Raw genomic sequence first — 24,483 nt, forward strand, 5'->3', positions numbered from 1 at the left:
GGAGGTATTGAATAGGACTGGGGAGAAGAGAAGTTTGTGGCACAACTTGACGAGAAGAAGGGATCGGTTGGTAGGACATGTTCTGAGGCATCGAGGGATCACAAATTTAGCATTGGAGGGCAGCGTGGAGGGTAAAAATCGTAGAGGGAGACCAAGAGATTAATACACTAAGCAGATTCAGAAGGATGTAGGTTGCAGTAGGTACTGGGAAATGAAGAAGCTTGCACAGGATAGAGTAGTATGGAGAGCTGCATCAAACCAGTCTCAGGACTGAAGACCACAACAACAACATGAAAACTAACCAAGAGTAATCAAAACAGGGCCAGTTAGTTGTGAAATGGAAACTATAATTCGTAACACAAAACGCAAATGAACAGTGTATTGTAAAATAAGAACTTCCGACTTTATATTAGGACTATGAAGTGAGTATTAAATTCTTTACATTGGAAGTCGAAAGCCGATTAAAGCAAGTAGGATCATGGAAATATCTTACTTCACGTAGAAGTGAGTTCAGGCATATTTGGCGATGAATTTCGACCGGTTGGAGTACTGTTAACAGTTAAACTACTGATAATGGCATTTAAGAATCATATCAAGTGGAGCAGCGTATCTTGATCAAGTAAATTCACTAGGTAAAGAATTATACAACAAAAAAATACGCAAAACTAGAAAAATCAGTGCTTTTAAATACTTCAGTAGAGAGAGCCATTTACTTGAGTCATCTAAACAAACAATTGTCAACCTGGGCGTTATTGCCTTCTGGGGTGTGATTTTACTTGTAGAGGGAGGGGTGGAATCGTAAGAGGCAAAAGGGGCGTTGGAACATAAAAGGGGTAGCGTGGATGTGGAATGGCGAGGGGGTTAGTGAGTCTTGTTTGTGCCACTAGCAGAGAAAATTACACTTGAATATAGTTTTATAAAAATTAGTATAAGATATGGCAGCTGAAACTATTATCATCGATTAGAAAGATATTTCAGTAGCAGCAGAACAGCTTTTTAACACATACAAATATGAAAATGCTCCTAAATACAATTTTCTAAGAATGAAAAGTTTTAGTCTCAACAGGACATTTATCTTGGAACAAGTACACGTGCACGCAGTGGACGAGCTAAAACAGGCTCAATCAAACCCAGTCAAAATAATTTTCTGAACGACTCCACAAAACAGTGAATCGTAGTACTGAGACTGATGAAACTACGTGCTTCTTTATCTCACCGTTGTGTATTTGTATATTTGATTGACTACGGCGGAAAACCGTGGTGTGTCTTATTATAACCACACAAGTAAAACACTTTCTCGCCTTAATAGCCTTTCTAGGTCAAGTCTGAGAAACCAAGCAATGTGCGCAAATTATTCAAAACGTACGTTCTAAACGTGGAGAGACGCCCTTGATCCGCATGAAGACCCTTTATCAATAGCGCAGTGTGGGAAACTATATGCTATAGGGTAAACACTTATTTCATTGGTTGTCAAAGAGACTGTCAGTATTATTTTAGGACTTCAAGTACGTAAGACAATGAATTTAGTTTCTATGACCAATGAGACAGTTTCCAGAAAAACTGACCAAGTGGCATTTGGCGTGCGAGGACCGCTTTTAGATGTTTTGAGAACGCAGAACTGGTAATGCAAATTGATTAATCGAAAACTGCAGATAATGAAGCAATGCAGCTAGCCTATGTCGTGTTCATTACTTGGATTAACGAGGTACTCGGGTAACGATTTTTCATCAAAAATCCGACCATCTACATATAAAAAATTTTTCACCCTACAAAAAATGGAAAACTTTTCCAAAGGTGGAAACATTCCTTTAGCAAACGTATATCGATGTGCAACCATTGGAGCTACTTCATAGTCTGACCAATATCTTGAATTTATTACCCATTTATAATCCACCATATCTGAAATTATGACAAACCGTTGTCTAATCTTAGACAGCCTATTGTGGCTAAATTTTAAATGAAAAATTGTAATAACCTTTGCGCTATCTTATTAATGCGGTTAACGATATAAAAGTGCGTTCTTTCAATGAAAGACTACCATTCAGGAGTGTTTCACCTCCTGCTGTATTTCAACGTTTCCTAGAACAGTTAACAGCTAACGTCGTTTCATGTACAAAATATCGGGATTATATAGTTGTTGTGGGTCGTACACCTGCTGGACGTTTAGCAACTTTAGAATGTTTAATTCAAGTACTCACCGAGGCTGCCTTAAAGTGTAACAAGAAAAAATTGCTCCTTCTTTCATGAGGAACTTGAATATTTAGGACATGTAATAAATGCACAGAGTATTCATACCACTGATTTGCTCTCGTCTGAGATTAAAGATTTGCTGGCACTTCATAGCTTCAAGGGGTTACAGGCTGTCATGAGGAAATTAATACCTTCTGTTCATTGCCAAGACTTTGAAAATTGCTGCTCCACTGAGCTGGCTGCACTGGAAACGTGTTCCCTTTCTGTGGTTCCAAGAATGTCAGGACGCATTTCAGCAGTTACTTTGGCGTTGCTTAATTCATTTTGATGCAGTTATGTCTGTTGTGTTAGCTATTCATGCATCTTCTTGTGGGACTGAGGCTGTGCTCTCCCATAGAATTGTTTCATCTGAATGACCCATTGTTTTTTCAAAAATGGTTCAAATGGCTCTGAGCACTATGGGACTCAACTGCTGTGGTCATGTCCCCTAGAACTTAGAACTACTTAAACCTAACTAACCTAAGGACATCACACACATCCATGCCCGAGGCAGGATTCGAACCTGCGACCGTAGCGGTCGTGCGGTTCCAGACTGTAGCGCCTTTAACCGCTCGGCCACTCCGGCCGGCCATTGTTTTTTTTTTTCCTCAGGAACTGTCAATGAAGCTGATCGAATTATAGTCAACTTGAACACGAGGCACTCGCCATCATCTATGGTGTTACCAGGTTCTACCAATACCTGTACAGTTAAAAGTACTGCTTTATTACAGATCATCAGCCTTTAACAGCTTTTTTATATCGTTCCAAGCCTGTTCCACGATGGAAAGTGGCAAAACTGTAACGTTGGACCCTGTTGTTGTCTAATTATCAATACAAGTTGTTGTACAGGACCACTGAGCAATTTCGAATAATGATTTGTTGTCTCGGTTGCCAGTCGGTACGGATACAACGTTTGATTTGTTTGAGGAATCATGTTATCAAACTGACATTCAATATTTTGAAATTCTTCAATATTTTTGTCTTGACTTTCTGCGTATGGATGGAGCAGCTACTGTACTTCCAACCCAGACCTTTGGGTGGTTTTACAGGCACATGCACCTTGTGTGGCCATGTAGAGTGATGGAAATTCTCCACCACTACTGCAGTGCTACTTTTCACATTGTAACGTGTTATTCACATAGTCACATTTTCTGCTGTTACGTGCAGAGACTGTCGATGATTGGGTTGTAATTTCTCACTCTTTCCGGTGGTAAACTGTGTCTTTGTTGTACCAAAGTCACTGGGGCATAGTTCACACAAAATAACTCACCAGACGTCATTGTACTTGGCAGGGTATGGATGTCCAAATTCAGCAAATGAGCTGTCGTTGCACAGCTTTTGCGGAGCATCACTCCTCTCCACCTCAACACTTTTTTCAGTGGCCATGTCCGTCAGGACTGTGGAAAAGCTTGCATATTTATTTTGCTGGTCCATTCTGGAACATGCAGTAGTTGTTGGTGGTAGACGTACATAGTTAATCTCCTTTTGTAGTCCCCATAACACACATCACTACTGCTACTACCGTATCGGGTTTGTCCTCTATTTCTTTTTGTCTCGAACATCTTCCCGAAGTTCTTGTCTCGGGTAATGGACCACAGTTTATGTTAGCCAGTTTCAACAGTTTTGTGCCGACAGTGGCATACGCCATGCAACTTCCGTTCCTTTTCACTCTCGGGCTAACGGTGAGGCTGAAAGGTTCAAAAGTCACAAGGAGATTTCTGTTCTTCCAGTACACGGAAGCAAGACATAAATATTTTGCTTTACGCCTACCATTCCTTGCCATGTGACAGGAAGTCGCCGGCAGAAGTATTACACGATTGTCGTCACGGTAACCTGCCTTAGGAACAGTTAATTTGGCCGAGTCGGACAAAGTTTCAACCACAGGACGAAGATTTCTTAAAAGATTTTGTCAAGAAACAGTGTGTCATAGCACAGGCATTGGGTTCATCATACGACTTCACAGGTGCTTCTGCACTACACAGGCTACACCAGACTCAGCTGCAGCTCCCGTATGTCAGTGATTTTGCTGCAGAATTATTTTCCCACAAGCCCAGCACATCGCTGGGGTTCAGAGCAGCAATCATCTCCGACTCTCCCCCACCCCCTCCCCACCCACCACCGCACCATGCAGTCAGCGCCATACAAACTTGTGGCGATGGAGATCAACGTCATGCAGCCACCAGTCCAACGGCCAGAGCAGATGTCTGTGGAAACGCCACGTTCAGGCAACCGTTACAACGACCCTGGTATTCCACCTGCTGTCTTCCCGACCAAAGCATCTGCAATCTTGGATACGATCAAGCACCCTGAGGCTACTTTTTTGGCCCGTGTTACTCGTCATTTGCAAGGTGGATACCAGATGTGGGCAGGTGCTTTTGCAGATTGTACACCCTGGGTGGACACGTAGTTGGACGGTATTTCTCAGCCCAGTTGTGCATCGCTACTTTTCTCAGGGTAACACTTTATTCACGTTGTCAGGTGTTCTGCCGTTACATATAGAGCCTCGATGCGTAGGTTGTGATTCCTCACTTGATCAACTGGGAAGTTTTGTCTTTGTTGCACCAAGGTCACTGGGACATAGTTGGCACAAAACAACCCACCCCGCGTCATTGTGTTTGGCAGGGCATGGATTCGAAAATTCATTAAATGATGTCTGGTTGCACAGCTTGCGTAGAGTATTTTTCAGTGACCATGTCCGTCTGAACCATGGCATCGCTAGCATATTTATTTTGTGGGTCCAACGCTCTTGTATTCCTGACAGAGTGCTGTTGGTAAAGCATTTGGGTTTTTATCATACTTTAACACACTCGGGAGGCTTTTAGTATCTCCATACAGATACGCACCTCTATCTCCAGATAGAAAACAGCATGCGCAGTGCCATAGGCGAGCTGAGTAAACGCGTTCTTTTAGATATCCCCAGAGGCAAAAGTCACATGGATTCAGATCAGGTGATCTTGCAGGCCATGCATCTCGAAATCCTCTGGAAGCACACGTTCGTGGAAAGTTGCTTTAAAAGGATCTTTCACTGGGCGAGCGAAATGAGGTGTTACCCATCTTGTACGAAAACAATGGTTTCCGCACAGTTGCACTCTTCCAAACCACGAATCACATGCTGAACAAGGAAGTCTCGATAACGTGCAGACATCACTGCGCACCTGACAGACCGTCAGTGCAGTGCAGTGCAGTAGCACTTCGTGCACAACATTCGGTTTAACAGTGCCCCAAATTTGGCAATTCTGTGTATTCACTGCGCGCTGTAGTGTAAAATGTGCCTCGTCACTCCACGTAGTATTGCCCATCCACAGATCATCAACTTCAGTCCGTGCTAGAAAGTGAAGAGCAAATTCAGAACGTTGCTGCGGGTGATGAGCTACACCGTCTGGATCTTGTATGGATACCAATGTAATATAGACTGCAAAACTTTCTGTACTGTTGACCATGGGATGGATAATTCTCGTAACACCGCACGAGCATTAGCAGTAGCTGAGGCACGTACTGAACTGTCAGTTACAGCAACAATAACATCAATAATTTCTGCCGGAATACGATGCCTTCCTCTTCCAGGTGCCACACCAAGCTCACCTGTGTTTTCGACTTCATTATCATCTTCCTTAATCCATTCAATAACATCGGGCTTCTCCTCAGACCTTTCAGCCGGTGATGCTCTCTCAGTGCAGCATTGTAACTGCTGCCGTTCACATAAAACAGTTTCACTAACAGCGTACGGTCTCTCTTCTCGATAGTCACCTTGTTCACTCACGTTATGGCTTGTTAAATGACAGCGTGGATGTCATACCGTCATGCAAACAGTGTACAGCGCCAGATTTTCAACTGGCGGCCAAAATTAGAACTAACTTTTTTCCATCATAAGTCGGCTTCGCAAAAGCGCATTAACGTGTCTGTGGAGTTTCGCTGTCATGTTGTTGTTGTGGTCTTCAGTCCTGAGACTGGTTTGATGCAGCTCTACATGCTACCTACATCCTTCTGAATCTGCTTAGTGTATTCATCTCTTGGTCTCCCTCTACGATTTTTACCCTCCACGATGCCCTCCAATTCTAAATTTGTGATTCCTTGATGCCCTACCAACGTGTCCTACCAACCGGTTCCTTCTTCTTGTCAAGTCGTGCCACAAACTTCTCTTCTCCCCAATGCTATTCAATACCTCCTCATTAGTTATGTGATCTACCCATCTAATCTTCAGCATTCTTCTGTAGCACCACATTTCGAAAGCTTCTATTCTCTTCTTGTCCAAGCTATTTATCGTCCATGTTTCACTTCCATACATGGCTACACTCCATACAAATACTTTCAGAAACGACTTTCAGAAACGACTTCCTGTATTCGATGTAGCAAAACTAGTTTACTACTTTAAGTGTCTCATTTCCCAATCTAATTCCCTCATCACCCGACTTAATTCGACTACATTCCATTATCCTCGTTTTGCTTCTGTTGATGTTCATCTTATATCCTCCTTTCAAGACACTCTCCATTCCGTTCAACTGCTCTTCCAGGTCCTTTAAAAAAATTGTTCAAATGGCTCTGAGCACTATGGGACTTAACATCTGAGGTCATGAGTCCCCTAGAACTGAGAACTACTTAAACATAACTAACCTAAGGACATCACACACATCCATGTAGGAGGCAGGATTCGAACCTGCGACCGTAGCGGTCGCGCGGTTCCAGACTGAAGCGCCTTTAACCGCGTGGCCACACTGGCCGGCTCCAGGTCCTTTGCTGTCTCTGACAGAATTACAATGTCATCGGCGAACCTCAAAGTTTTTAATTCTTCTCCATGGATTTTAATACCTACTCCGAATTTTTCTTTTGTTTCCTTTACTGTTTGCTCAATATACAGATTGAATAACACCGGTGATAGGCTACAATCCTGTCTCACTCCCTTCCCAACCACCGCTTCCCTTTCATGCCCCTCGACTCTTATAACTGCCATCTGGTTTCTGTACAAATTGTAAATAGCCTTTCGCTCCCTCTATTTTACCCCTGCCACCTTTAGAATTTGAAAGAGAGTATTGCAGTCAACATTGTCAAAAGCTTTCTCTAAGTCTATAAAGGCTAGAAACGTAGGTTTGCCTTTCCTTAATCTAGCTCCTAAGATAAGTCGTAGGGTCAGTATTGCCTCACGTGTCCCAACATTTCTATCGAATCCAAACTGATCTTCCCCGAGGTCGGCTTCTACTAGTTTTTCCATTCGTCTGTAAAGAATCCGCGTTAGTATTTTGCAGCCGTGACTTATTAAACTGATAGTTCGGTAATTTTCACATCTGTCAACACCTGCTTTCTTTGGGATTGGAATTATTATATTCTTCTTGAAGTCTGAGGGTATTTCGGCTGTTTCATACATCTTGCTCACCAGATGGTAGAGTTTCGTCAGGACTGGCTCTCCCAAGGCTGTCAATAGTTCTAATGAAATGTTGTCTACTCCCGGGGCCTTGTTTCGACTCATGTCTTTCAGTGCTCTGTCAAACTCTTCACGCAGTATCGTATCACCCATTTCATCTTCATCTACATCCTCTTCCATTTCCATAACATTGTCCTAACCCACACTGGACCTCGGTGAGTAGCTGCACTTTAATTATAACCACCCAGTACGTACCAGTGAATCGTAATAAAACTTCTCAAACGGTTGACGAAATTTATTGAAAATAAGCGTAATGAATAATACAGAAATTCTTCTGTGTATCACGTAAGACGACTCTCAGAAATTTCATTACGTTTGGAAGGGACATACACTTAATAGAATGTCAAAATTTTACCACGACTGCGTACACAGTCACAAACGAGACACGAAACTGGTTATTCACTTTCGAATGCTCGTAACGCTGAACTGAGGTGAGACAGACGATCAGAGAAGCGTGGTGCCGCATGTAGAGCCTTGATCTGTGGGCGGTGAATCCCAAGCAGGCGGCTTTATTAAGAAATTCCTGCGGTCACACACCCGGCCGCCGCCCATTCCATATCTGTCACTGCGCATTCTCCCGCTCTCACCGCTCGGAAAGAATGGGTAGTCCGCCCTTAATAATCCCGGGCGACGTTCCTAAGAAAATATCTGTGTCATATGCGCTTCTCGAACACTATCGCTTACATTACGCGATCTAATATCGTTCACATTTAAACTCAAAGGTTACTGATAACAGCATATGAAAGAGAAAGGAACATTCCATTCAAAGACATTGCATGTTTCCGTCGTAATATATTCCCTACATGTGTTTCATGGGACCTGTTACTCGTGCACTCCCTTTTAAAGGGGAAGCGATGATCCTCACTTTTTGGGTTTTCAGAGATTGTGGCTGAATGGCGAGTTCTTGGATAATAAACGAATGTGTCATGTTGGCGCAGTATTTCGGTAACGTGCCTCGGCTCATAGGGTCATGCGTTAAAGGAGACATTACTGGTGTTCTTCGCGGTATCGCTGCAAAAGTGTTCCGTTTCTATTCAGCCAACTGCGGTAATAGTTAATGAGAACTATAGTGATTGTGATGTGATCCAAAAATAAACAAGTTTTAAAATTTTAGGAAAAAATAGGTAGCAACTGACTGCTCGATATTTGCTTGAAACAATTTAGAATAACAGCTTAGAAATACAGGTGTCGATGAATTTATAATTTAGCCGGAATCATGCTACGTTTCAACGTCGCACTTGTTCGACGAGTATGAACGAATAAAATGAGCGGAAATAAAAACACGACAACTTACCTCAGATATGCAGGAAATATCGAAGTAGCTTCATTTCTTCTAGTTCTGTCGTAGGGGTGAGAGTGTAGGCGTTGATTGTTTGACGTGGCTGGAAACGAAAGAGATGTTTCTGTTTACACTTTATGAAAACTCGTAGACAGCTGACGTCATTATTTTCTTAAGGTTCTAATCTCATTCAGAGTTTTTGGTTCTGTTTATAATCTGCGCAATTTCTAGAGGAATGAATGTTGAGCAGCTGCACGTGAAGCCGACTGTAGGATGAGACGGGCTATTCTCTCGCCGCTATTATTAGCCTCGTACTTCTGCTTGACACTGCGTGCCAAGAGCTGCAGCGGACCTACTTGGCTGTCACTTCACTATTTATGAAATTTATTTTTGCTCCAAAGCAGCGTCCGCGTTCGCTATTGTAGTGTCTCTCACTGGATTGTCTTTTTAAAAACACTACTGCTTACAATAATTTGCACAACACAGCACGTACCTTAAAAAGTGTGTACACCTGTCCGCAAAATTTGCATTCAAATTGAATATATATCATATTTATCGTTCATAATCCTACCTTTTACAATTATGTCAATATACACATTTTCTTAGATACTCCTAGCAATGTGTTGTGTTAGTTGTTAACTCAAAATGCAACCTCTGAATTGACAGTAATTTGTAACGATATATGTCAACGAAAGTTTCGTCTACCGATTTCACAGACGAAGAAATATTTTAAAATTGTCGTCTGAGTAAATTCAGTATTCGACACATTTTCAATATGCTGAGTTAGCATAGGGTGAAGTCGCTAGGAGATGATCAATAAGAAACTCGCCGAATTGTCGAATCATAATATGGCGTCGCATTGATCTCTAGGTAAAAATATAACCCCATCCTGTTTCATCCCTAAAAATAATGGTCGTAAATTTAGGCATAGTGAGCAAACGGAAAGTTAATTATATAAAACCTCGGGTGTGTACAGTATATCTTGCGTTGCGACAGCTGTCCTTCAGACTACATTCGCCAAAAAGGAAGAAGCTTTGAAGTAAGATTTAGGGAACGTACTGGTAATTCCTGTTCAGTAAGTTTTGACCACTCATTTGCAGAAAACAGGAAGCAACATATCCGATATTGCCACTAATCTTCAAATGAGATTTTTCGCTGCCTAAAAAGAACTGCTGAAAATACCCGCAACTAGCAGACTGATTTTCGTCACAAAAACGTCTTAGATAGATCTGATTTCTTAAATGAATGATATTCCTCCATTCTTACCACACTGAAAAATTATTTGTATGAATATTTTAAAAAATATCTTTGTAAATAATTATTAATTATAAGGGCACTGCATTAAAATTCTGATAAACTGCTCCATACACTTATACACAAACAAACTTCTGATGATGAAAATATAATTTGCGAAACCGGTCGCGTCTTTGAATAAAGATTTTAAATAGACGCAGCAGTGCTTCTTATCCAGCATGGAACATTTCGACAGTAGATGCCCCACACACAAAGTGTTTCTCATAAAATACTATTTTGCATTGTCTCTGTTTTTACGGCGTACTATGCAATAGACACTGCTATGATTTACAGCTGTATGAAACAGAAGACATGTATTCAATATTGCGGTGCGGGAGACGTGTTTGGATAGGCGAAGTTGTTAAGGTGACCGCTCACATAAAACGGGAAATCCGAGATCGAGTCCTGATCCGGCATAAACTTTCACATGTCACTAATACACTGTGCAACTGAAATCTAATCCTATTCGCAACTGTTCCATTCAGCTGCATATCGGAGCAGTGTCTGTTTCTTCAGACATGCATGTATGTCTGAGGGTTACTGTATAGTTCACCGTAAAAACTGTGCACTGCAGAGTAGTTATCGCAGATCCCTTTAAGCAATGGCAACCAATATTAAATTCTTAACGTCCGCCGTTGGTAAATGTCTAACGACTTTGTTCAATCTGTGTCGTATAGCATACTTTTCGTGCAAGTTATCGTGTGAAAACGCCTGCGGTTTCCTCGGAGTATATGCGCGGCTCGATTTGGTTAACGAGCTCGAGATACCACAATCAGGTGTAGATAAGCACGGCTGTATCTAAGGTTGCAAATATGGGCGCATTTCCTGTAGCTGCAAATTATCCGGTCACGTCCATAACTCTCCGAATGTGGATGCTGTAGTTCAACACGGAAGAGCCGGAGAGGAGATTTCTGGAATTGCTATACGTATTATATACTGTCATACGTGTATAAAAACCAGTTAAAAAAAGGCGAACAGGGCCACCAGATCACTGAAACTCTCTTTTCAAAAACAAAAATAAAAAATGTATAGAATAAGTGAAACAAGAACAGCTGTTAGAAGAGTTCGGACACGTTTCCCAAAATATGCATACCCTTGGATCCTGTGAAACACTCAACATGAATGCTAGAATAGTTTGACGATATGTTTCCTGATGCCTAGTTTGAGAGACGATTGCAATATCCAGAAGTGATCTACACCACTGGCCATTAAAATTGCTGCACCGAGAAGATGACGTGCTACAGACGCGAAATTTAACCGACAGGAAGAAGATGCTGTGATATGCAAATGACTAGCTTTTCAGAGCATTCACACAAGGTTGGAGCCGGTGCCGACACCTATAACATGCTGACATGAGGACAGTTTCCAACCGATTTCTCATACACAAACAGCAGTTGGCCGGCGTTGTCTGGTGAAACGTTGTTGTGATGCCTCGTGTAAGGAGGAGAAATGCGTACCATCACGTTTCCGACTTTGACAAAGGTCGGATTGTAGCCTATCGTGATTGCGGTTTATCGTATCGCGACATTGCTGCTCGCGTTGGTCGAGGTCCAATGACTGTTAGCAGAATATGGAATAGGTGGATTCAGGAGGGTAATACGGAACGCCGAGCTGGATCCCAACGGCCTCGTATCTCTAGCAGTCGAGATGACAGGCATCTTATCCGCATCGCTGTAAAGGATCCTGCAGCCACATCTCGATCCCTGAGTCAACACATGGGGACGTTTGTAAGACAACAACCATCTGCACGAACAGTTCGATGACGTTTGCAGCAGCATGGACTATCAGCTCGGAGACCATGGCTGCGGTTACCCTTGACGCTGCATCACAGACACGAGCGCCTGCGATGGTGTACTCAACGACGAACCTGGATGCACGAAAGGCAAAACGTCATTTTATTCGGATGAATCCAGGTTCTGTTTACAGCATCATGATGGTCGCATACGTGTTTGGCGACATCGCGGTGAATGCACATTGGAAGCGTGTATTGTCATCGCCATACTGGCGTATCACCCGGCGTGATGGTATGGCGTGCCACTGGTGACACGGCTCGGTCACCTCTTGTTCGCATTGACGGCGCTTTGAACAGTGGACGTTACATTTCAGATGTGTTACGACCCGTGGCTCTACCTTTCATTCGATCCCTGCGAAACCCCACATTTCAGCAGGATAATGCACGACCGCATGTTGCATGTCCTGTACGGGCTTTTCTGGATACAGAAAATGTTCGACTGCTGCCCTGGCCAGCACAGTCTCCAGATCTCTCACCAATTGAAAACGTCTGGTCAATGGTGGCCGAGCAACTGGCTCGTCACAATACGCCAGTCACTACTCTTGATGAACTGTGGTATCGTGTTGAAGCTGCATGGGCAGCTGTATCTGTACACGCCATCCAAGCTCTGTTTGACTCAATGCCCAGGCGTATCAAGGCTGTTATTAAGGTCAGAGATGGTTGTTCTGGGTACTAATTTCTCAGGATCTATGCACCCAAATTGTGTGAAAATGTAATCACATGTCGGTTCTGGTATAATATATTTGTCCAATGAATACCCGTTTATCATCTGCATTTCTTCTTGGTGTAGGAATTTTAATGGCCAGTAGTGTAGTTGTCTTATTCGCTGTGTACACGCGAACCAGACTGTGATGTGATGCTGCTGGGATACTGTGCGAGGATTCCTCACGTCAGATTTACGGTGATTCAGTGCATGAGTGAGTAATTATGATTTTAGCGCGCTAGTCTACTGACTCATGAGAATTGGACAAGTACGAGGAGGACTCGCGAACTGAGGATTCCGTGCAGACTTTATTATGTACAATAGTTCCTCAGACTACTCCGGACCTACAAAAATAAGCGAGCAGTGGACTTCACTTCATATATGTAGATATAGAAGATTTAATAAAATATTTCTATTTGCTTATTAAAACAAAACTACTACTTACGTTGTATGTTCATCAATTGCTTTCGGCGGATGATGAATGCAATGCATGTTCTAATAGCAAAAAGGTGTTTTTATGTGATATAATTACAACTGAGCAATTTTCAGATTTTTTTTTACTTCAGTTGTACCGTGGAACCTTGCTTCTTCCCAAATTTCATAATTTTACGTCAACTGGAAGTATCGTTTAGGTTTCGACAAGTGAGTCGGCCAGTATCAGATATGTAACATAAATGGCCGAATAGTTTGATTGCATTGGCTCAGAAGTTTTAAGTTTTTACATCGCCAAGGGATCATCGACCTTATTAAGAGACATAAATTTGAATTTGATACGACAGCCTGTTCGCGAGAGAAAAGGAACTTTAGAGACAGACAGATAAAAAATGACAACAATATTTGTTCGTATTATGCAATTACAAATTAAGAATTGTCGCATTTATACATTTACTTGTATTGTGAAACCTTGCTTCTTGCCAAATTTCATGCCCCTAGGTCAACGCGCAGTGCACTATAGGTTTTGATGAGTGAGTTTTCGAGTGTCAAAATATGTGACATAAAGGGCCGTATTTTTTGAATGAATTTACTTAGAAGCTTAAAATTTTTCCATTGCCGAGAAACTATAGACCTCAATAGGTGACATAAATTTGAGCTTGATACGTCTACCCGTTCCTGAGAAAAAGGGTTCTTAAAAGTCGGACAGACAAACAGACGGGCAACAAATTATCATATAAGAGCTACGTTTTTACAGACTGAGGCAGGAAACCATAAAAATTGACATAAATGTTGTTAAAAGCGATTAAGTATTACGAGACATGTCTTGGCAGTGTAATGAACAATGGAATGTATAATTAATGAAATATCCGGTATCTATTTCCCAGAATTATAATTTTGATTTAACTATTGTTCAAAAATGGTTGAAATGGCTCTGAGCACTATGGAACTTAACTTCTTAGGTCATCAGTCGCCTAGAACGTAGAACTAATTAAACCTAACTAACCTAAGGACATCACACACATCCATCACATCCATGCCCCAGGCAGGATTCGAACCTGCAACCGTAGCAGTCGCTCGGCTCCAGACTGCAGCGCCTAGAACCGCACGGCAACCCCGGCCGGCTAATTATTGTTGTTGATGTGGGATGAAACAACTGTGGAAATACCCTTTTTCTGGCTTGCTCAAATCTGAATTCGGAGGAAAGGATTTTGACGAAAGTCTTGTAAGCAGAAAAGGAAAGGCAAGCTTTTTCTCCGTTGCGGTTAATGCAGTGCTGCTGTACGTCAACTTTCACGCTAACCAGGAAGCTCGGGCACAGATAACAAGGCAGTGGGATTTCGGAGAAAAGAGAGGCAGGTGCTCGACGGTTTCAGGGGATGCCCCCACGCTGCGGTGCGGTGCGTGCGGCACGGGCCGGCCAGCGACACGAAAGGAGAGCCGCGAGGCGGATGCGTGAGGGAGCAGTGCGCGCGACGCTCAGAGCACAGCGCGTTTCCGTCGCCGCAGGAAGCCGGGATCCGGCCGATAAGCCGACCCGGCCAGCCGTCACCGTGTTGCCGCCGAGAAAAGAACTCCCTCGCCTCCAGTGGGGAACCTGGCCCACGTCTGCGGATCACACACTTTCTCTTCTCGTGGGTAGTCCACACTGGGAAGGCAGCCTCTGATCGGGATGAACCGTCACGAACGTGTGTGTAACATTAAAAAGCTAGTTTTAACCAAATGCGGAAGATACTAACGCTTTCCAGCACTCAGTCTTAATTCACGTCTGTAATCACTAAAAAAACTTTTACGAGCTGTAATAAAGGCAATAGTGAATTATTTTTCTATTCCCTGTAATAGAATGCCCTTAAAAAGAGAAACAAAATAGAAGTAAAAGTCGCCGGAGCCGATTGTAGCTGTTAAACAGATTGTATCTCTACAAGACTTGGACAGAGTCTGACGTACGAGCTGCCCGCGCTCTGGGCTTACATCCCGAAAACAAAATACCCGAGTTTGCGGCAGATGCATGTAACTGCCTTTACTTAAAACTTCCGAGTTGACAGGCCGTGGTCGATGTGTAAAACTTTCACCTAACGTTCCGTCTCCGGCTGTGGGAGACATCCCTGGAGGAGAAGCGGCCAACTGCAATCAGATCTGGAGGGTGTACCAAATACACACTGAGGTAACAAATGTTATGGGATACCTTCTAATCTCCTTTCAGACCTGCTTTTGCCCGCCGTAGAGCAGCAACTCGGCGTAGCGTGATCTCAACAAGTCGTTGGAAACCCCTTGCGGGAATATTGAGCCATGCCTGTATAGCCGATCATAACTGCCAATGTGTTGCCGGTGAAGGATTTTGTGTCAAAATGACCTCTCTATTATGTCCCATAAACATTCGATTGGATTCATGTCGGGTGATCTGAGTGACCAAAACATTCGCTCGAATTGTCCAGAAAGTTCTTCAAACCAATCGCGGAAAATAATGGGCCGGTGTTTGGGAACATGAAGTCCATTAATGGCTGCTAATGGTCTCCAAGTAGCCAAACATAACCACAGTCCAGTCAGTGATCGGTTCAGTTCAACAAGAGGACCCACTCCATTCCATGTAAACTTAGTCCACACCATCATGGAGCCACCACCGGCTTGCACAGTGCTTTGTTAACAACTTGGATCCATGGTTTCGTGTGGTCTGCGCCACACCCGAACCCTACCATCAACTCTTACCAGCTAAAATCTGGACTCATCTGACCAGGGCAAGTTTTCCCAGTCGCCTAGGGACCATTCGATATGGTCAAGAGCCCAGTAGAGGCGCTGCAGGTGATGTCGCCGTTGTGCTGTCAGCAAAGGCACTAGCCTAGGTCGTCTGCTACAGTAGACCATTAACGCCGAATTTCGCCGCAACATCCGCACGGATACGTTCGTCGTACGTACTTCATTGATTTCTGCGGCTGTTTCAAGCAGTGCTGCTTGTCTGTTAGCACTGACAACCCTACCCGAACTCCGCTGTTCTCAGTCGTTAAGTGAAGTCCGAAATGGAATGTCCCATGTGTCTAGCCCCAGCTACCATTCCGCGTTCAATAATCACGTCGGACACCTTTTCACATGAATCACATAAGTACAAATGACAGCTCCACGAATGTACTGCCCTCTTATACCTTGCGTACGCGAAACTACCGCCATCTGTATACGTGCATCTCTATCCAATGACTTTTGGTAACTCAGTGGGTAATGTCATTAAATAGAAAAAGAAAATAGAAATACACGTCCCAGGAGTTGATTGTAGGTGTTAAACATACACTCCTGGAAATGGAAAAAAGAACACATTGACACCGGTGTGTCAGATCCACCATACTTGCTCCGGACACTGCGAGAGGGCTGTACAAGCAATGATCACACGCACGGCACAGCGGACACACCAGGAACCGCGGTGTTGGCCGTCGAATGGCGCTAGCTGCGCAGCATTTGTGCACCGCCGCCGTCAGTGTCACCCAGTTTGCCGTGGCATACGGAACTCCATCGCAATCTTTAACACTGGTAGCATGCCGCGACAGCGTGGACGTGAACCGTATGTGCAGTTGACGGACTTTGAGCGAGGGCGTATAGTGGGCATGCGGGAGGCCGGGTGGACGTACCGCCGAATTGCTCAACACGTGGGGCGTGAGGTCTCCTCAGTACATCGATGTTGTCGCCAGTGGTCGGCGGAAGGTGCACGTGCCCGTCGACCTGGGACCGGACCGCAGCGACGCACGGATGCACGCCAAGACCGTAGGATCTTACGCAGTGCCGTAGGGGACCGCACCGCCACTTCCCAGCAAATTAGGGACACTGTTGCTCCTGGGGTATCGGCGAGGACCGTTCGCAACCGTCTCCATGAAGCTGGGCTACGGTCCCGCACACCGTTAGGCCGTCTTCCGCTCACGCCCCAACATCGTGCAGCCCGCCTCCAGTGGTGTCGCGACAGGCGTGAATAGAGGGACGAATGGAGACGTGTCGTCTTCAGCGATGAGAGTCGCTTCTGCCTTGGTGCCAATGATGGTCGTATGCGTGTTTGGCGCCGTGCAGGTGAGCGCCACAATCAGGACTGCATACGACCGAGGCACACAGGGCCAACACCCGGCATCATGGTGTGGGGAGCGATCTCCTACACTGGCCGTACACCACTGGTGATCGTCGAGGGGACACTGAATAGTGCACGGTACATCCAAACCGTCATCGAACCCATCGTTCTACCATTCCTAGACCGGCAAGGGAACTTGCTGTTCCAACAGGACAATGCACGTCCGCATGTGTCCCGTGCCACCCAACGTGCTCTAGAAGGTGTAAGTCAACTACCCTGGCCAGCAAGATCTCCGGATCTGTCCCCCATAGAGCATGTTTGGGACTGGATGAAGCGTCGTCTCACGCGGTCTGCACGTCCAGCACGAACGCTGGTCCAACTGAGGCGCCAGGTGGAAATGGCATGGCAAGCCGTTCCACAGGACTACATCCAGCATCTCTACGATCGTCTCCATGGGAGAATAACAGCCTGCATTGCTGCTAAAGGTGGATATACACTGTACTAGTGCAGACATTGTGCATGCTCTGTTGCCTGTGTCTATGTGCCTGTGGTTCTGTCAGTGTAATCATGTGATGTATCTGACCTCAGGAATGTGTCAATAAAGTTTCCCCTTCCTGGGACAATGAATTCACGGTGTTCTTATTTCAATTTCCAGGAGTGTATTATATATCTACAAGCATTTTACTCAGTTTGACACACGTGCTGCTCAAGCACTGAGCTTACATTCTGAAAACAAAATGTCCAAGGTTCCTGCACACATATGTAACTGCCTTTACATGAAACTTCCGGACTGACAGGTCATAGTCGATAAGTAAAACTTTCCCCTAACATTTCGTCTACGGCTGCGGCAGACATCCTCGGAGGAGTAGCGGTGAGCTGCAATAAGATTTTGATGAAGGGAGTATATTTTGAGCCTAGTGATATACTCCTTGGTCTCTGAATTATGACAGTCATACACAATCGCCGGCATTTGTCTGAGGACATTACCGCGACCAGCTGCCGTTAGCCTCAATTAGGATGTTCTATAAAACGATTGCCCTCTGGCACGGCGCTGAATGCGAGCCAATGGATAGTACCAGACGAGCTTTTGCGCATAAAATCCGTCATCGAGTAACAGTCCTGGCAGAAATGTTGGCAGCCGGAGCACTAACAAATTTTAAATCAATTTATATAAGACCAGCAGAAGAGTTTTGATACGTGGAATATATATCTCGGTCTTCCGCGCATGCTGTGAACTTTTAACAATCTCAAGAAAACATACACAACTTTCCTTCAGATAAGTGCAACTTGTTTTAATCTTTGGAGGCCAAATTACACTTGCTACTGAGTAAATAACAACTAAATGATTAAACATTCATAATCACTCGGATGACACCTCGCAGCCATGCTTCTACAGGAAGCAGGAATATTGCAATACAGCTAGTACTTTCCAGCTTCAACGATGTACTCGGGTCAGAGCCTAAGATGGATGGCAGGATATTTTCTCAGATTAGTGTGTTCTGACACTTTTATTGAGTGTACCATTCAATCAAACGTTTCCCAGGGCTTTCTAACAAAAGCTTCAGGAATATTTATTGCTGCATGCAGTTGACGATTTGGAAATCTACCCATTCCTTACAGATGCCAAGATGTATATTTATATTACTGAAATTATAAACAATAGGAAAAAAGTCACACAGATGATGTTTCTCTATACTTCTGACTCAGGACTTACGCAAAGACGAAAAAGAATTGTTTTAGTTGAGAGTTCAGTAACTCGACTCGGGAATCCCTCTATGTCGATTTTTAAGCATCGTTAACACTGCTAAGAAGTTGTATAGAGTCAACGTATCTGTTAGAATAGAGAATGTGGAACTTACACTTTTACACAAAAACGACGTAATTTGTTTGGCTTATTACTTTGATTATACCATATTTATACACATTGGGTCGATTAGATTTGAAAATTGTTTTTTACTTGAATCTGAAGACTGTCATCACAAACCGCAGTTAATTACATACAAACATGTTCTAAAACCTAATGCCTTGTCGATGCAACCACTGCCTTCTGTCATTGGCTAAAGGTTTCAGTTCCATGTAATTATCACGTCCTATACTCTTCTCGATGTCTTCTAAATAATTGTTTTTAGGCCGTCTCTTTCGTTTCCGTCCCACTACCTTCCCTTCAAGAATGTTAATGAGAAGTGCTGTGCTTAATGGTATGTCCTAGAAATGTTATTTTTCTCTTTTCCATTTTCTTTAATAATCTTCTTGTATCGATGTGGATTATTGCTGTAACCATGTCGCAACTAGTGTAAGCAGAGGAGAGCTTAAAAAAAAAAGGAAGCACAGAAATTTCGTACCACTTTATTAATTGATTTGAAGTTTCTACCTTATGTGGCTCAATGTTACGGACACTAGATCTATGAAACCCGATGAAAATTCGATGAGCCTCGTAAAAGAGAGAAAACGAGGACAACGAGAAAACTTTAATAGTGCATGCCGCACCTAGAGAAACACAGGGGATGTGAATTTTCAAGTTGAGACATCCAAGCACACGATACGGAAGATACAAAGCTTCACCTTTGGTCTCACGGCAGCGCCACTCCCTCCTGAGGCAGACGTTGCAGATCTGAGCTCACCGCGGGTGTGAGAGTGTGTATGGAACTTGCCCGTACTGTGTGTGTGTGAACACACTGGACTAGTTAGTACTGAATGCTCACGGAAAATGATTCGGACTTTCAAATAAATAATATCCTGCCTGTATAGTCAAATGGGCGAATGGGAATAGTTGTTGCTGCGGACTTCAGTCTGAAGACTAGTTGAAGACAGCTCTCTACGCTGGTCTTTCCATTACAAGCTTCTTCATCTCTGCAACTATGATCCATCTGAACTTGTTTACTATGGTCAAGCCTTCGTCTACCTCTACAATTTTTACCCTCCCCACTTTCTTCCTTTACGAAACTGAGAATACATTGATGCCTCACGACGTGTCCTATCAACCGATCCCTTCTTTTGGTCAAATCGTGCCATAATATTCTTTTCTTTCCCATTTGCTTCAGTACCTTTTCATTAATTATCCATATAATATTCACCATCTCCGGCATTCTTCTATAGCATAACATTTCAAAACCTTCTATTCTCTTCTGGCCGGAGCTTTTTGTCACCCACATTTCTGTTCTGTACGAGGCAACGCTCCAGGCAAATATCTTTCGAAAGCATTTAGTAAAACTTATATTTAAATTCGATGTTAACAAATTTCTCGTTTTTCTTGCTATTACTAGTCTGCACTTTACACCCTCTGTACTTCGACCATCGCGAACAATCATCTTCCACGTTTAATGTGTTATTTATTAATCTAATTCTCTAGATATAACCTGATTTAATTCAACTACAAGCCATTAATTTTATTTTACCTTTGTTTATATCCATCCTACAATCTCTTCTTCAAAACATAATTCATTCCACGCAAAAGATCTTCCAGGTCCCTTTCCGTTTTTAACAGCTCTACAATGTCACAAGGAAGCTTTAAAGTTTTTATTTCGCCTGCCTGATCTCTAATCCCTTTCTAATCTCTTCTTGCTTTCGTTTACGGTTCGCGGATAGGCTGAAACTCCGTCTCACAACTTTTGAAACTGGTGCTTCCTTTTCATGTCCTTCGACTTCCATAATGAAGTACGGTTTCCGTACGATGTGTAGATAACTTTAAGTTCCCTGTATTTTATCCGGATTATCACTGGAATTTCAGAAAGAGCATTCTAGTCAACAATGTCGAAAGCTTTCTTTGAATCTACAAATGCTACAAACGTATGTTAGCCTGTCTTCATTGTGTCTTATACGATAGCTTAATAACGTCAACGGTGCCTCGACTGCTCCTACATTTCTCAGGAATCCAAACTGATCTTTCACAACGTCAGCTTTCAAAGTCATTCCATTTATTTGTAAACAATTAGTGTCAGTACTGTGCAACCATGACATATTAAACTGACTATTCTGTAATATTGACACTTATTAGCATCTGCTATCTTTGGTTTTGGAATTATTATATTCTCCTTGATGTGTGGGAGTATTTCTCCTGTTTCATATATGTTGGATGCCATGTGGAATAGTTTTATTATGATATGTTCTCCAAAGGGACTCTATTATTCTGAGAAAATGATGCCTACTCTGTGTGCCTTTTCTCGGCTTACAAGGGAACGGTCCAGTCCGACATATTTAAACTTGCCCCGAAAATGTTTATACGATTACAGCAATGGGTGGTTTAACAATGAAGACACTAGTTTATTCTGCATATTTATATTCAGTAATAAGTTACAGAATCATTTTAGGTAAACTGAAATTGTAGGGACGGAATACAGAGTCGTGTGATAAAAATTATATCTACTATTAATTTTTGCTCATACTGCAAAGAACTTAAAAAAAAACTTCGAATATAACAACTTCTTTTTTCTTTTGTCTTTAACCCGTAACACACATGATCGGAACAGATATAGTCGTTTTGGGCATTCTTAACGTTAGAGGGTGGCCGGATGCCCTTCCTGCCGCCATCCGTTTACCCTAGGGGACGGAATTTGTATACCCCAACTGTCTGCGTTTAGTGTTATCCATGTGAAAGTGTATGAAAGTTTTCTAAATGTGGGTAGTGTAACTAAAGTGGGAGGTGGTATATTCATTAACTTCGTTCATCATTACAACTGTTCCTCTATTCTTGAAAAACAGTGAAAAGCATGATTATAAAATTATGAACTACAACAACGTCTACAAACTATTAATACTGGTACAGAAATGCATGGGTACATGTGTGTGCAGCAGTCTGCCAGAAAGCAATAAATTTTATGTAGATACCGTGGTGGTGTTTCACACTGAATTAAACACCGTTCTGTTGGGCAACTCCTTATACTCCGTTGTAGAGTATCCTAGATTTCATATCATGCGTCATTCTATAGATAAAATTAGGACTATAATACAATAGCCTATCGTAAAGGTGAGTGCTTCCACTGTATTGTACTTAAATTAAATGTAGATCTCTGACACCCTCCCACAACTCAGAGAGGACTCTTCACGGCCGGCCGATGTGGCCGAGCGGTCCTAGGCGCTAAAGTCTGGAACCGCGCTAACGCTACGGTCGCAGGTTCGAATTCTGCCTCGGGCATGGAAGTGTGTGATGTCATTAGGTTAGTTAGGTTTAATTAGTTCTATCTTCTAGGGGCTGATGACCTCAGATGTTAAGTCCCATAGTGCTCAGAGCCATTTGACCCATTTGACTCTTCATGAGATCCATGGATAACGAATAATGTAACATAATGTAAAGGGTTACCTACGGTGGTTCCAGGAGCACTACAGATTAGCTTCCAATGCATTTCTGGTTTGCATTTTCTTTTCTCAAATACGAAAAACTTTAATTTTGCTACATTCGTCTTACATTTATATTTATATTTATGATCACGTGAGACCTGAGTTTCTGCTGACCTGTACGTGTCCAGTCACTTATGGGAATGCAGCAGTGTGATTTCTCATCGACAACCGCCGATTTTTTGACAGGAGCACACCCCTCAATTTTCAAGGCATAAAAAATGTTGATATGTGTGTGAATTCCTAAGGGACCAAACTGCTGAGGTCATCGGTATCTAGACTTACACACTACTTAAACTAACTTATGCTAGGAACAACACACACCCCCATGCCCGAGGGAGGACTTGAATTTCCGGCTGGAAGGGCCGCGCAATCACGGCGCCATGGTGCCCTAAACCGCTCGGTCACTCAGCGCGGCTTTCAAGACATAACGGCAGCAAGTAAGCGCTGTGCAAGGGAATTTAAAACCACGGTTTGCAGAGAAACTCCGTAAGGCAACATACAGACACAATGTAAACAATAGCGCCACCACACAAAGCAAAGATGACGGACGTCATAAATTATCGATAATTAAATTAATAATCGAGTGAAACAGCATTAATTCTGTCCCTCGGGTTTTTTCCAAGGGAGAGATCAAGGTTCCATGCAGGAATCGATTATTAATTTCAGTATAGATAACGTCTGACGGTGGTCATGTTTGATTTGTGTGATGGCGCTAGTGTTTACAGTATGTGTTTTACCTTACGGAGTGTCTCCGCAAAACGAAGGTTTTCAATTCCCCTGCACAGAGCTTACTTGCTGCAGTTATGCCTTGAAAATGACAGGGTGTACTCCTGTCGAAATATTGGCGATTGTCGACGACATCACCCGGCTGCATTCCCGTAAGTTATTTGAACATTTATAAACTTGTATTGTAAATAGATACGGAGGTAGAATAAAATGCCCGTAGAAGCAAACCATCACAATGTTTTAAAGTTTTCTTTATGTAAAGTTATTGGAGATTAGTGTTAAAAGAAACTGACATTCAAATTTCTTTCTTTAGAAGAAGTGTTTCGGACGCCAGCAGTATATTACAAATAACATCAAAATTTAAAAGCAATGTGCTAAGTATGTGTGTGTGTGTGCGTGTGTTAATGTAGTAGAAAGAGAGAGAGAAAGCACATGGCGTAGTACAGCCACGAGCATGAAGTGGGGAGGGAGACCTCAAAATGGGACGTGCAATTGCCGTGGAGTGTAAGTTCCGTAATTTTCCTCTTACCTCCAAATTATCTTATATCGAGTTTATTTTTGAATGAATCAGAGAGCTCTTACGTCAGCCTTTCCCAAAACACTCAAAAATGTTCTGTATCTGCAACACTGGTAAAATTAAACTTCGTGCCGGAAAACTGAAAATCCTTCTGAGTATATTAAAATCTAACAGTAAAAGTTCAATCAAAGTAGCACGTAGAAGAAGAATACAAACTCTATAAACTATAAGAGTAAAGACAGAGACTTCTGTACAAGATGTTTTACTAAATGTATTTTCACTTTAAAAGAATTTACAACACTTCCACTGCGCTATGACTGGGTGAATTTTCAACTTTCTGTAAAAATAAAGAAGATCTGTTTTCGCCACAGGCACTCTCACTGAAGTTCAAGTACTTTCGATAGCTCCCTTGCATAAAGCCGGTTGATTGCTCCGAACCCTTAGAAGTGCGCGCCACCACAAATACCGCTAAATCGCTTTTGTCGTTGAAGGGTTTTTGTTCTTCACTTCTGCGTTTTCACAAGCGGCTAATCGCTTTCTACCACTGGCAGACAACACAAGTGAGCAGCTGTTTGTGTAGCGGATAACTAAAGAAAAATTTAGGAGCGCCTCGAAGCCTGGGCGAACTACAGCACAACGATAAGTAAATGTGTCATATGATATCCACTTGTTGCAAAAAAGCGCCCCTTTATATTGCCATTATGGTATTACAGTGTGTCGGAG

At 42.9% G+C, this 24,483-nt stretch overlaps 1 protein-coding gene across 3 annotated transcripts in view; it reads right to left on the reverse strand.

The window, feature by feature from the left end:
- Window positions 1–24,483, reverse strand: part of LOC126183886 (galactosylgalactosylxylosylprotein 3-beta-glucuronosyltransferase P) — a 1,353,843-nt gene that overhangs the window by 920,132 nt on the left and 409,228 nt on the right. The window contains exon 2 of one of the 3 annotated variants that reach the window (XM_049926194.1): window positions 8,940–9,027. The exons of the other annotated variants lie outside the window; for them this stretch is intronic. The gene's annotated coding sequence lies outside the window, so the exon portion shown is untranslated. The remainder of the gene's footprint in view (window positions 1–8,939; window positions 9,028–24,483) is intronic. 3 annotated transcript variants of the gene reach the window in all.

This window comes from Schistocerca cancellata, chromosome 4, assembly GCF_023864275.1.
Source record: "Schistocerca cancellata isolate TAMUIC-IGC-003103 chromosome 4, iqSchCanc2.1, whole genome shotgun sequence".
NCBI lineage: Eukaryota > Metazoa > Arthropoda > Insecta > Orthoptera > Acrididae > Schistocerca > Schistocerca cancellata.